Source organism: Acomys minous, assembly GCF_964271855.1.
Source record: "Acomys minous genome assembly, chromosome: 16".
Lineage (NCBI taxonomy): Eukaryota > Metazoa > Chordata > Mammalia > Rodentia > Muridae > Acomys > Acomys minous.
This window is the reverse complement of record NC_140498.1, coordinates 15487673-15501489: the sequence shown is the minus strand read 5'-3', so window position 1 is coordinate 15501489 and position 13817 is coordinate 15487673. Positions and strand designations below refer to the sequence as shown.

The window sequence follows — 13817 nt, the reverse complement described above, 5'->3', positions numbered from 1 at the left end:
AAAAGCATTTAATTGGGGGCTGGCCTCCAGTTTCAGAAGTTTAGTCTATTATCGCCAAAGTGAGAAGCATAGTGGCATGCAGACAGACGTGGTGATGGGATGGAAAAGGAGCTGAGAGTTCTACATCCGGATCTGCAGGCAGGGGGGCGGAGAGAGAGATTGCAAATCCTCAAAGCCTACCACCAATGACACACTTCCTCCAACAAGGCCACACCCACTCATCCCTTGCAAGTAGTGCCACTCCCTGATGACCAAGGATTCAACTATGTGAGCCTGTGGGAGCTTTTCCTATTCCAACTACCACATCCCAGAAACAGTCTCATCACTGCTGCACCACGGGGCACATCTTGCCTCACAGGTGGGTGCTGTTTGCAGGCTGCAGCTCTGGGTCAGACCATCAAGATCTTTACTCCCCCCTGCAGTCTCATAGCACCTTCCAATAAGATGAAAGCTAGCGAGCAAGGATACAGCTTCTTGGTTAATCCAAGTCTGATTTCTCTATGTCTTCAAGGATGTGGTGTCTTCAGCAATAGGGTCTTACTATCTAGTAATGGAGGGCAATCAAGAGCAATGGCAATCACTTGTGTTGTTTGTTTTGGATACCTCAGAAGACTCTCTGACCAATCACTTGTGTAGAATACTGCTTTGTAAAGTTCCAAACAGGATGAGGATAGAAGATGTGGTGAGCCTGTTAACCAAGTAACCAAAACCAACGAGGTATGACAAAGCCTTATGAAACCCCATGGGTTTGTAAACAATTTTAAAATTATTTTCTTAAAAACAGAGTTTGAATAGAGGTACATTGATAAATAATGCTGCCCCCAAAGGACAGGGAGTATTAAGCGAAAGTCTCAGTGCTGATGACAGGCCACCCTTCAATGAGATGGTGTTTAAATGGCACATCCTAACTGACAAATTGGCACCGGAAATGCGAGGTTAATTTTACGTCTTCATTTTCATATGGTAAGGAGTGAAGTAATTCAAAGGTCCAGTTTACCCCCATCATTAAAATATATTAGGCATGTGAGGCCAGAGAGAAATGGTCTTGCCTGCTCTGCAGGGGTTAACAGTCATGTATGACATGGGATATCAGCGCATGCTCTGCCCCTGGTTCGTCTGACCTTTGACCTTTCTTTCTTAGGACAGAAGTTCTATGCAGTCACTCATTTATTGTTGGTTTTGGATATAGAGGGGATTCTGCTAATCTGATGTCACCTGCTTCTTCTTGACGTGTGCCTGTAGTTCACTTCTGTTAGGATTGCGTCTAAAGCACAGTAATTGTAAACTGTTTAAGGAAGTAACCACAAGATGGCGCACTAGACTAGCAGACAAAACAGCATCTTCTATTTTTGCAGGGACAGGAGGTGGAGATCAAATTGACACCACACATCATTCTGCCTTGTAAGATGTCTGAGCTGTGTTAAGGTAGGCGGATGATCGTGAGAACAAAATACAAGACAAAGCTTGAAATTGTCTCCCGGTGATCAGGGCTTAGTGGGGGTAGGTGAAGTCACATGTGCACAAACTTAGGACATGTCACCTTGTCCCCCTTGCTTGCAAGTGAAATAGACCAAGTAATATGCATTGGGAAGGGGACACTGATGGCACCTTGGGGGGATGTCAAGAATATAGGTGGCTGTCTTAGGCTGTAGTCGATCTGGAAGAAGATACATGGTGGGTTTGGATACAACAGGAGGGGAGGAGGAGCAGAGTAGACAGCAGGTCTCAAAAGCATTTGCAGGCAGGGAAGGCTGAGGAGGCAAGCAACACCCAAGAGGAGCTGGTCGTAGAAGACAAGGTGTGAGGCTGGGTATAACCCAGGCATGGCAGTGACAGCCCAGATGCTGTCCCAATGTGCCTGAAAATGGACCATAGGTCTGCACATACTTCCTGTGGGATGATGCTCTGGGGTGTACTCTTGAACCTTGTTGTGCCTCAGTTTCCTCATCTCATCCAGGGAGGAGGTGATATAACTCACGGGGCATAGAAATGCCACGTGCTTAGAAGGGTTTGGTGCTCACTAAGCACTGCACTGTTTGCTGAATAGACACATATTTGAGGAGAGCTAGTTCTAAGCAGTCAGGTTAAGGATGATGCAGAGCACTCACCCACCTTGTCAGGAGAATTTGCAGAGAAGCCGAAGTACCTCTAGATTCTTGGGAGGTGCAGAGTGCAGTGCCTGCTTGCAGAGTGCTCAGCTGCTGCATAAAGCTTAAACCAGGGTCTGGGTGAGAGGGCTTCCTTTACTTGCACTAAGACCTGAGTTTAACCCACCAGTACTCATAGGAAAAGCTATGCACACTGTGCATGGCTGTAACCCCAGTGCTGTAGGGAGTCTAGGAGGAGACAAAAGGCTTGCTGGCCACCAGTCTAGCCCTAGGTCCAGGGAGTGACTACCTCAAAGGAATAGGTTAGAAAGTAACAGAGCAGGATTGTCCTCTTCAATATACAAGACATGTGAGCATATAACCACACATGCACTCTGTCTTGCACACACACACACACACACGCCAAAATCCTAAACCTTATGTCATGACTGTGTTGATCATAGCTTTGATGTAGCTATATCGAGGTCCTTGAAACTACATTAAGTACTTTCAGGGCAGAGCTTCAAGTAGTCTTTCCCCCAAGATTGTAAGACAGATTATGTCTGTCTCTGTTTTCTAGGTTAAGGAAGTGAGACCCTCGGAAGTAATTAGTCCGTCTAAGGTCCTGTAATGCAGCATTGTCAAGGTTAAGGTCATCCCAGCTCCTGACCTCTTACTGCTCAAAAATTTTAAAATATTTATTATAATTTATTCAGATTACATCCCAATTGTTATGCCCTCACTTATATCTTCCTGTTCCCATCCTCCCTCCCTCTTCCACCCTATTCCCCTCCCCTAGACCTCTGACAGAAGGGGACCTCCTCCCTCACTACATGACCACAGCCTATCAGGTCTCATCTGGATAGACTGCTTCCTCTTCCTCTGTGTGCTGCTGGGGCCTCCCCACCAAGGAGAAGTGGTCAAACTGGAGGCAACACATGCAGTAAAACTGCTCAAATTCTTTTTTATTTTTCTGTTGTTGTTTGTTTTTGTTTTTGAGACAGGGTTTCTCTGTGTTAGCCTTGGCTGTCCAGGGCTCATTTTGTAGACTGGGCTCTCACAGCAATTTGCCTGCCTCTGCCTCCCATGTGCTGAGATTAAAGGCATGTACTACCACACCCAACTACAAATTCTTATAAGCATTGATGCATTACCATACTCTCTCTGTGTCTCTGTGTCTTTGTCTGTCTGTCTGTCTTTTCTCTCTCCATATATATTCAATTTACTATTCTAGTTATAAATCTGGGCAGGCATTCTTGACAGCACATTGCTGGACAAACCTGTACTCTCAGCCCAACATAACCAGGTCTGTTGTAGAAAGTCCTATTTCTGTTCCAGCCAATGGGGACCTTAGTGATGTAGTTGCATGTCACTTAAGAAAAGTTATGGGATCTTATAGATTCCATCCCGGGGAGCATCGTGGAGTGTGTTTACATAAGCTAAGCCAGCCACAGCATCACCAGTGACTGGGCTGCAAGAGAGCACCTTTGTAAACTCTGATCCTCATCAAGATGGACATAAAGACATCACGCACAACATGGCTGCCCTCTAGCTTCCCAGCTCTTCCTGTTATGAATGAGGAAGCCTGGAGTTACAGGACTTACAGCCTGGTCTAAGGCTGTTTGGTTAAAGGGCAAAAGGAATGTATGTATGTATGTATGTAAAGTTCCTGGCTCAGCTCTGATGAAGGGTTCTGACCATAAACAGGAGATGTCAGTCCGAAATAGGATGGTTATTCAAAGTGACCCAGTGAGTCTGTGCTGTGAATCTTGTTCACTGAGCCAAATGTGAGCTCCATGCTTTCCTGTCAATTAATGCCTCTCAAACAGGAATTTAAAGTATTTTGTCTATAGAGGGTGGAAATGACAGTGTCATCATAGTTGGCGGTCCCCTTCTTCTCTGGTTTCCCTGAGCACTGTGGGCTGTTCCTTCTTTATAGTCCTCCCATCATTCTGTTACTAGAACTGTCTCTAATGGCAGATAAATGGAAAGACACAGGGGACATCTCCTTTCCACGATGTCATATGCAATAGATTTTGACTTTCAAGAAATGATTGCTTCCAGCAGTGATTGTTTCATGCAGATTGAAATGCACCATAAATCACCGACCCTCTCCGCTCCTTCAGATCGACACCCCCAGTGCCTCCTGCATACACATTTCGTAGCTACCCTTGTTATCTCTTCAGGGCCTGTGGTGGTGTTTGTGTGTAAGTGTACCATCTACTGATGTGTGACACAGTGAAGAGAGCAAATTCACTGAGCTAGAAGCATCTTCATAAGAAGGTTCATTGATGCTCATCATCTTCTTTGAGGCAGGCTGGGTGTTGCCAGGAGTTAACCTGTCATATTGTCAAAGAATCTTTAAAATAAAAAAAAATCTTTCAATGCCACATTCTGTAGGTCTCTGCGGTTTTTGAAGACATTATTGATCCATAGAATCATATTTATCTGTTAAACCTAGGATGCATATTCTTGTGATAAAAATAGACTAGAAATTGACATGATCATGAGTTGATCAACTAACAATTAACTTGCATTACTTAATTATCCTAAGCAGCCTGCAATAGCACTTTCAAAGTATTAGACGTAAAACTTGAATTATAGTTGAGTTGTGTGAGTACAATACTTCATATTAGAGTATATATATATATATATATATATATATATATATATGGTGAAGAATAACCTTAAATTTGAATTCTATACCAATGTATCAAAATTAAACTTATTTTACATCAATATATAAAATTCTATACCAGTGAATGAAAATAACCTTGGGAATAACAATTAAGGCATTAATTTGAGGAGTATATTCAATAATCTACTTTTTGTCCTATCATCCCTATATATGTCTATATTTCCTTCTTCTTTTTAAGTTGTTTTCCTCTGGTATTTTGTCACAGTGACAGAAAACCATTGCAGAGGCATTAAATGCACGCAAGGATTCTGGGCTGTGGAACAGAGTCTGTGGAGTTGGTGAAAGAGTTAGTGGGAGCGAGCATGGACAGGCTGCATGGGTTTCAATAAGAATGAGCGGAGGTTTCTCCCACAGGGGAGAGAAAAACCAAGTGGGTAGGATGGGCAAGGTGCAGTGCCAGTGCAGGGTAGGCTAGAGAGGCCTGTGCATCTGCATACTGTGCACAGAGGCTTCTCTGCGGCAGATGAGGCTTAAATGTGCTGAACAGGTAGCGAGAAAAGAAGCAGACATTAGCCTGAAGTTTGAACGGAAATACGACAAGTTTTACTCCATGAATTCCAAATCCAGCCTCAAATGACTCCCTGCCTATATTTTGGAACTTGAAGTGATATTTCCCAAGCATTACACAGCACTGGGTGAAGCAGTCAGAAAGCGGCCAGAGAAAATCCACCACACCGACTCTTTATTATTATTATTATTAATTTATTCTTGTTACATCTCAATGGTTATCCCATCCCTTGTATCCTCCCATTCTTCCCTTCCTCCCATTTTCCCCTTATTCCCCTCCCCTATGACTGTTCCTGAGGGGGATTTCCTCCCCCTGTATATGCTCATAGGGTATCAAGTCTCTTCTTGGTAACCTGCTATCCTTCCTCTGAGTGCCACCAGGTCTCCCCCTCCAGGGGACATGAGGGGAGGACATCCTATTGGAACTCTAGATGAGAGAATCATGGGAGAATAGCAAGGATCCAGAGGGTCCTAGAAACCTACAAGTAGAACATTATGATAGGCAGATTTGGGCCCAGGGGTCCCGCTCAAACTAAGGCACCAGCCAAGGACAACAACTTCAAACCCCTACCCAGATCTAGCCAATGGGCAGACCATTCTCCACAGTTGAGTGGAGAGTGGGGTATGATTTTCACACGTACTCTGGTACCACACCGACTCTTAAAGAATGCCTCTGCTTCTAGGCTGTCGAATTGCATGGCATGTACTTTGTTTTGTTTCCTGGGTCACTTCGTTTTTATAAAAATGTCATACACATAGTCAACGTGTTTTAATCAGATCCTCTTGCATCCCTTCCCCTCCAACTCACCCTAGACTTACCCCCATGTTAGCCGTCCTTACCAACTTCATTTCCTCCTTTCTCATTAACCCATGAGTCCAGCTAGTGCTGCCCATATGCACATGGGGTGAGGTCAATCATTCACCAGGACACAGCAATCTATAAACCTGTAAATGGCCACATCCTCAAGGAAAGATGACTCTCTGTCCTGCAGAAGCCCTCACCTGCTAATCACTCCTCCACAGGGGTGGCTCCTGGTGATCCCCTCACTGTGGGTCACTCTGCTCAACTGTGATAATAGTTGTGGGTGTCTGGAAAGTCATATGTACCATGCTTTGTGTGCCATGGGACACACTGACATGGTAAAAACATGCTATTCTGTATTTTAAAAAAAGAAGAAGAAATACATCTATTGGAGAAGTATTTTCCAAACATTCCTTTTTTTTTCAGGAATGCCTAACAGTGTGCAGACGTACTGTTCCATGCAGCACAATTGGCAGCCACGATGTAGCCTGCTCCCCCAAGACAAGAGGTACATTCTTCCAGACTTATTGAAGATGGTCCAGAGGAGGAGTTCTAACTGGCCTGCAAGCAGGTGGGATAACAGAGCAGCCGCCTGAGAGCACCAGGTGACTGTGTAACTAGAGCTGTCACCACCCTCTGTGTGTGGGAGGGGCAGGGTGTCTACCTGACTGCAAGTGGAATAGATCCAGTCTCAAGTCTGTGAAATTGGAAAGGACCTCTCACCTTCCTTCTTTAATTGGCTGTGTGTGGTATGTACGCACATATGTGCTCATGAGAGTGAATGCTTGCAGGACTGGACTACTTTGGGCAGAGACCTGAATAGATGCCTCGCTTTTCTTACTCTTTCAATCAAAACCCCGATTTGAAACCACATTCTCTGGTCTATTCTAGGTAATAGTCAGAGCTGTTTTTATTTCTGTTTTGTTTTTCTAATTTCCTTTCTTATGCTGGAACCTATAAACAACAAAAAAAAATCCCATGTTATTATTATGCATGCAAAATTATGTAAACATTCCCCCAAAGCCTGAGATTGGTGTAGAGCTGACAGCTCCTATCCTTTGCTTGTTCTGCCAATGAAGACCTTGTCATTTCTGCTCATGAGAAGACAGAGTGGCCTTCGACAGGCATCTGCGGATTGCCTCTTCAAAACGTGATTGTTATGCACTTACTTCCCGCAATTCTAGGAATTAATTTTATTCTTGGGACCCAGAGAAGTCAATCATATCCTGAAGGAAGAGAATTTCTCCTCAGCCTTGTTCATTGTGACTTGCTCACAACCCAGTTATTTGTCTCGCAAAGTGGAAGGCAGTGCTTTAAATCTGAGTCTCGCTTCTGCACCACGGTTGAGCCCTTGGCACACAGCGTTCACAAAACTGTGCATGACTGTAGAGCGGTTTTCTAGCCAGGATGCATCAATCACCTAAGAATGCCTTCTCAAAATAAACTCACATTTTTGCTCCTAGTTCCCTTCTAACCTCCAACATGTAGTTTTTCTTTGTTCTTGTTTCTCTGGTGTCAGTTGACAAACCAACAAAAAACAATTTAAAAATGTGTATGTGGGTGTTTTGCCTGTGAATGTAGGCATGTGCACTCTGTGCATGCAGTGTTCACAGAGGCCAGGAGAGGGTGTCAGATGCCCCGGGAACTGGAGTCATAGGTGCTTTGTGAGATGCCTGATCTGGTGCCGAGAACCAAACTCTAGTCCTCGACAAGAGGTACCAGTGCTCTTAGCCCGATGAGCCAGCTCTCCGGCTTGCCTCTTTGTTTTCTTTCCTCTATATTGATTGTTTTCGGGCTCCATCTGTTGACATAATTCCCGGCTCTGATCACTTTAGGGTTCGTTTTTCTCCTAGTTTGAGAGGCTTCCAGAGAGAACCCCTACATCTTAACCCTACCCAATGGCTTGATTTTTTCTCTCGCTGTTATTTTCAACCCAATCACAGCAGAAGTGAAGATTTTAGCGCTGATGTTTCTCCTGGGCTGGGGCAGGTCTGTTTGTGTTGTTCTTTGCACTTTTTTTTAGCTCTTTGTGCCTGACATCTGATTTGTGTGCTTCCAGGGTTTTGTATATTCCCTAGGCCCGAGTTACAGAACACTGAGGGAAAACTCCCTCCTCACCTGTGTGATCTAAGTAAGACTGAGAAGGTGAGTTTCTCCACAGGAGAACTCTCCCAGAGCACAGGAAAATGGATTTCTATTTTCCTATGATGATGTCACTACTTTGGGGCTCAGTTCCCTCCACATGTCAGACAGAAAGGGAAACTCAGCTGCTCTGATAGCCTGGAAGTCCTAACTTCCTGTGAAAAGAAGCTGCACCTCACAGGCCTTCCTAAAAAATAGTCGCACACCATATTAAATCCACATATATCTGAATAGATGTAGATGCCTATGTCTGTGTGTTCAGGAACACACATTGCCCAGTCTACACCTAAGTACCTCAAAACACAAAGATGTTTCTAGAGTCTCACTGGAGAACAGTGACAGCCCAGTTCTGTGCCTGGAAATCCTAGTGGACCAACTTCTCTCCACTAGATCACGCTCAGGCCTTCATATACCCTGGCCTCCAACCTCTAGCACATTGATATTGTAAAAGAATTTTGCAGTAAATGAGCATCTTTGACTTTGAGATCTGTGTCACCAAGCCCAGGATTTGGTAGCCTTACCAAGAAGGTGTAGACATGTCTTAACCCCAAGGACTAGGAGCATCAGAGCCAGCAGAGAGCCTGTGTGTGCTAGGTGAGGCCGCAGCCATTCTGGCTATGTCCCTCCTTTGTCACAGCAGCTTTGTTCTCCAGGGTATGATGTCAGAGGTCCATGAGTCTTAGAGCACCTTCACTGTGACCGTCCAACTGATCAAGCCTGAATAGACACCCCAGTTTTGGAGCCTGACCTTTCTGACTTCCCAAGGTCCTCATTTTAGGATGTGACAACAGAGTGGAAACCCAGGCTGTAGAAAATGCCACTGGTGACTTGCAGATAACACTTGTATACCAAATGTACACATCAATATCTGTAGCCAGTGTGTGCTTTGCTACGGCTGAAGGGCTCCTACTTCTTCTCCGTATCTGTATCAGTTCCACAGATAAATTATCACAGAAGGATGTGGCTATAAAGTCTGGTCCAGGCATAAGTATGTCCTTCAATTTATGACATACCATTGGCTGAATGCCTTTTCTTGGCAGGTCTCAGTGATAGACAATTATCTACTTTCATATAGAGTCAAGGCCTTGGTATATGTTTCTACAACACAGGATAGACAGGAATGTGTGTCCTAGGAGAGGAATGAAGACATTGCTGCAAATGGATGAGGAAGTCACTTTGGGGTAGCCGTGCTGTACTTGGGCTTCTTTTGACCACAACAGAAGGAATGACTTCAAACCTGCTTAGGTCAAGAGCTGGTTCACATTAGATACAATACTGGCTCGGGAGATTGAGAGTGGTAGGTTCTCTGGGATCCGTGACCTTGGCAGCCACAAGTAGTTGCCTAGGTTTGCCGTACCACCTATCAGTGGATCTTATGTCCAAGTAGACAGTTGTTGGCTGTCCCCCAAATATGAATACCACCATTGCACCCTTGGGGTATCTTGCTAGCTGGTCATTATTGTGGTGCATGGATTTTATATCTATGGAGGACCATTGATTGCTTTTTTTCCTTTGGCAGTTTGTGCAGAACCGTCAGATACTATGAGAGCTAGTCCCCAGGGAGAAGGCTCTAGACCATTCCAGCTCAAATCCTCCATGGGTTGTTTTTGAACTGTACAGTGTCTTTAGCAGTTATGGTGTTACCTTTGAGTTCTGGGAGGTAACCAAGGGCAATATCAATGGCCTGCATTGTTTGACAGTCTCTTAACTCTTCAAGTGTGTGTGTGGGGGGGGGGGCGGATAACTTTATAAGAAAAGAGAAGGTGTTTAAGCTGAGAGATAAGTATGATTCAGAATTGATATAAGGACTTCTATCACTATGGGAGAGGGAACACAGCCATGGAAGCTTAGTTTAACAGTGACAGTTGTTTGTTGGAACTAAGTATTGGTGCCTGAGTACTGAAGGGAGTGGGGAGAAGGTATACTGAGCATGAAGAAAAAGAAGGAGGAGGAGGAGGAGGAGGAGATGATGATGATGAAGAAGAAGAAGAGGAAGAAGAAGAAGAGGAAGAAGAAGAAGAGGAAGAAGAAGAAGAAGAAGAAGAAGAAGAAGAAGAAGAAGAAGAAGAAGAAGAAGAAGAAGAAGAAGAAGAAGAAGAAGGCGGCACTGGGAAGTGTGGGAAAGACCTTGACTTTGCAACAATGCTTCCTCCCACAACATGAACAGGGTGGAATTGGGACAAGGCTATCTGAAGGGCAACTTATGGATGAGAGTCTTGGAAAATGGGCATACTCTTATATGTGATGCTATTTCACTCACATATATGCAAATAATTTCAGGACAAGAGATATGTTGGTTGTATTGGTAGACTCTGTTCTCAGGATTGGCAGCAAGGAAGTACAAGAAAAAGTCCCTGTCACCAGGGAACTTCTAGACAAGAGACAACAACTGCCACAAAGAAAGAATACAATGAAGGCCTTGGGTTTGAATCCTTCTAGAGAATTGATTCCAACTATGCAGCATAGTTACTGACCTTGATGTGAATGTTCACCATGAACAGTGTTTCGGTGTCTCCTTGCATTTTTCTTTTGCTCATTCATGTTTCAACCCAATAACTATTTTCACAACTGTTGGTTACCTGTTTACTGATGATCCCTAGAGGATAGCAGTGAACATGAGGGACCAAGGCCCTGCCCTTAGAGAGCTTAGCAGTGACCAATTATAGACAATTGAAATAAGAAAACCAATTGTCCTCTCTCTTTCTCTCTGCCCTCCACCCTCTCTGCTTCTCCACACACATGAATACACTCATATAAACACTCAAGACCACTCACACACTCACACACACATACACTCACATATTCACACACAGTTATTGCTAGGAAAAAGGCCTAACTTACAAGGTGGAGAAACATTTATTTCTTGAAAGCTTTTGAGAGGAACAAACCCAATGGGGAGGTAAAGAAAGGGGGAAGAAAGTGACTTAAAAGCAACTTGTCCATTTTCAAGGCTGTCAGTCCTCAATCGTGTTTTCTCTTTAAGGGCACAGGTAATCCAACCATGAGGGTATAGGATGGTGGGCCTGATACGAGAGAGTGAATGCACACCCAATGCCAGTGGCTCCAGTGGCTCCAGTGGCCAGTGGCTGTGTCTTTCAGTTGTCACCTTCATCAGGTTCTGTTTCTAAAGACTGTTAAGACCCTGCATTTGGAATGCAGACCTGTCTGTTTGCATACCTTTGCTTAGTTTGTCATCAGAACTGTGCAATAAGTGTTTGTGTTTAATGCCAAGGGTGTTACCTCTAAACAAAGAAAATAAAGTATAAAATATCTGTTTTGCTTTATAGAACTTTCCAGTCAGATGGCAACTTGTATTACAAATGAGCTTCTTATTGATCCCTTATGATGGATGCAGCCTTGAATGGCTACTTAACCTTAACTTGTCTTGTGGTCCAGCACCAGGACCAACAACACACTTATTCCATGCTGGCAGTTTGTTTCTTATGACTCAGTGCAATGCTGATCTGCTATTGCTGGAACCTATATTGCAAAGTTTGCTTAGTTCTGGATCATCTTAGCAGGCTTCAGACAAGCCAGCCCTCATACCCCAAGCATCTTGACATCTCATCCTGATGCACCCAGAAGCCCCAGGGGCTACAGTGTTGGGAAGCACTTGCTGCTTGCTCATTGGAGCCTGAAGCCACCTCAGTGGTTCTGGGAGACATGAAGGACCTGGGACAGGGCTTGAACTCAAGGCAGGGGACATTGTCTTCCCTGTTCTCCTCCTCCCCTCCCCATTTTCTTCTCCCTTCTTCCTCCTCTTCCATCTCCTCTTCTCTTTTCCTCTTCTTACTTCTTTTCTCCTTTTCTTCCTCCATCCTCCTCCTCCTTTTCTATTTATACATTTTTTCTCTTCTTCTTCCTCTTCCTCCATTTTCTGTTGCAATACTGGATACCTAACTAGGGGCCTTGTAGGTGCTAGACAAGCATCCATCTATGAACTGCATCTATAGCCCTACCATCTCTTTTTTTAATTAATTAAATTATTTATTTACTTGTTTATTCATTTTTCTCCATCCTCTTTGATGGAAGAAAACGGTATGCATACCTCTGGCCCTTTCCATGTACCACCGTATGCTTACAAAGCCATTTCTAGATGTAAGAGAATCTTTAAGATAAAGGAAAGACCACACATCAATTAAGAATTACTGCAGTATAAGTGCTTAAAATATAATTCACAGGAGTCCAAAGATCACAGTAACATATTGATTTCCATCAGCAAACATAGAAACAACAACAACAACAACAACAACAACAACAACAACAACAACAAACCACGCAGGATTGGGCTGGCTTCAGGCCTCAAACTATGAAGCACTATATCATCAGTCTTGGCAGGAATCAGTTGTAAAAACTTTTAAGAATATGTTGTTGGAGGTCAGATGGCAGAGAGATGGTGGCCACATTTCTTTGCATAAAATATACGCATCTTTCATCAAGTCTTTTACAGTCTTAAAAAGGCATCTGGGATATTCAAGAATTAAGTAGTCTACCATATAAAGAGGAGAGTGTCTTCCTTGGTCCAAGTCTCTCTCTCCAACCCAGTGCTCACTAATTTGGTGAGTCTAGCTCACTAGATTACTCATGGTGTCCGTGTCTCTGCTTCTCTATGCTGGGATTAGAGCTGGGATTCCCTTTCCACCTGGCACTTGCATGGATGCTGAAGATTTGAACCCAGGTCCTCATACTTGTGTGGCAAGTGCTCTACCCACTGTACAATCTTTCTGGCTCCCTAGATTCATGATTTTGCAGCCTTAAATGGTTAAGTAGTGCACAGTAGCAGAAGGGCACAAGACTGAGTGTTAGGACACTCTGATCCTTTTCTGTGTAGATTTTGTGTTAGTGGTGTCAAAAGTGAAATTACATCTTTGTGGATTAAATTATGGAAGGTGGAAGTGGGCAAGGAATGAAAACAATGGGCCGTGAATCTCCAAATTGTTTTGTTTTTTTTGTTGTTGTTGTTTAATTTTTAAAATTTTATGTGTGTCTATACACAGGAGTGTAATTGCCCATAGAGGCCAGCAGAGGGCATTAGATCCCCTGGAGCTACAAGTGGTTGTGAACCACTTGACATGGGTGCTGGGAACTGAACTCCAGTCTTTTACAAGAACAGCAAGTGCTTGTAACTGCTGATTAATTTCTCCAACTCCTGGACCTCAGAACTGTAAAGACAACAATTTTCTGTGTTTGGAATCACATGTTTTATTCACCCACTCAAAAGCTGTTTGTGGATGTGAGCACTGGAGTCCAATCTGGGGTTCTGAACAAACTCATCCCTGGGCCCAGGGAAGAGGATAATTAGGGTGAGGGGTGGTTTACTCATAGGAGCAGGGTCTAGCTGGTCCCTCTTTCCACAAGTATTCAGCAGGCAACATTCCAACCCCTAATGAAAATCAGAACTCTCACTTCAACCTTTCCAGTGGCTTTAGCTCATTCCCATGGCTCCTCATTGCGGGGAATGGACTGCATCTCTCTTCTCTCCTCTCCTGTGGACTCCCCAGCTGTGTGTGGCCCAGAGGGGAAGCAGGCTGCTCCAGATGGCTTTGGTCTGCACCAGTACTCTTTATTATGTAAACCCTCC

At 44.1% G+C, this 13817-nt stretch overlaps 1 long non-coding RNA gene across 1 annotated transcript in view; it reads left to right on the top strand.

Annotated features, from left to right (window-relative positions):
* The first annotated feature begins 1365 nt into the window (after positions 1-1365).
* LOC311585708 overlaps positions 1366-13817 on the top strand; it is a 148806-nt gene continuing 136354 nt past the window's right edge. The window contains exons 1-2 of the long non-coding RNA XR_014775314.1: positions 1366-1425; positions 6521-6665. This is a non-coding gene — a long non-coding RNA (uncharacterized lncRNA). The remainder of the gene's footprint in view (positions 1426-6520; positions 6666-13817) is intronic.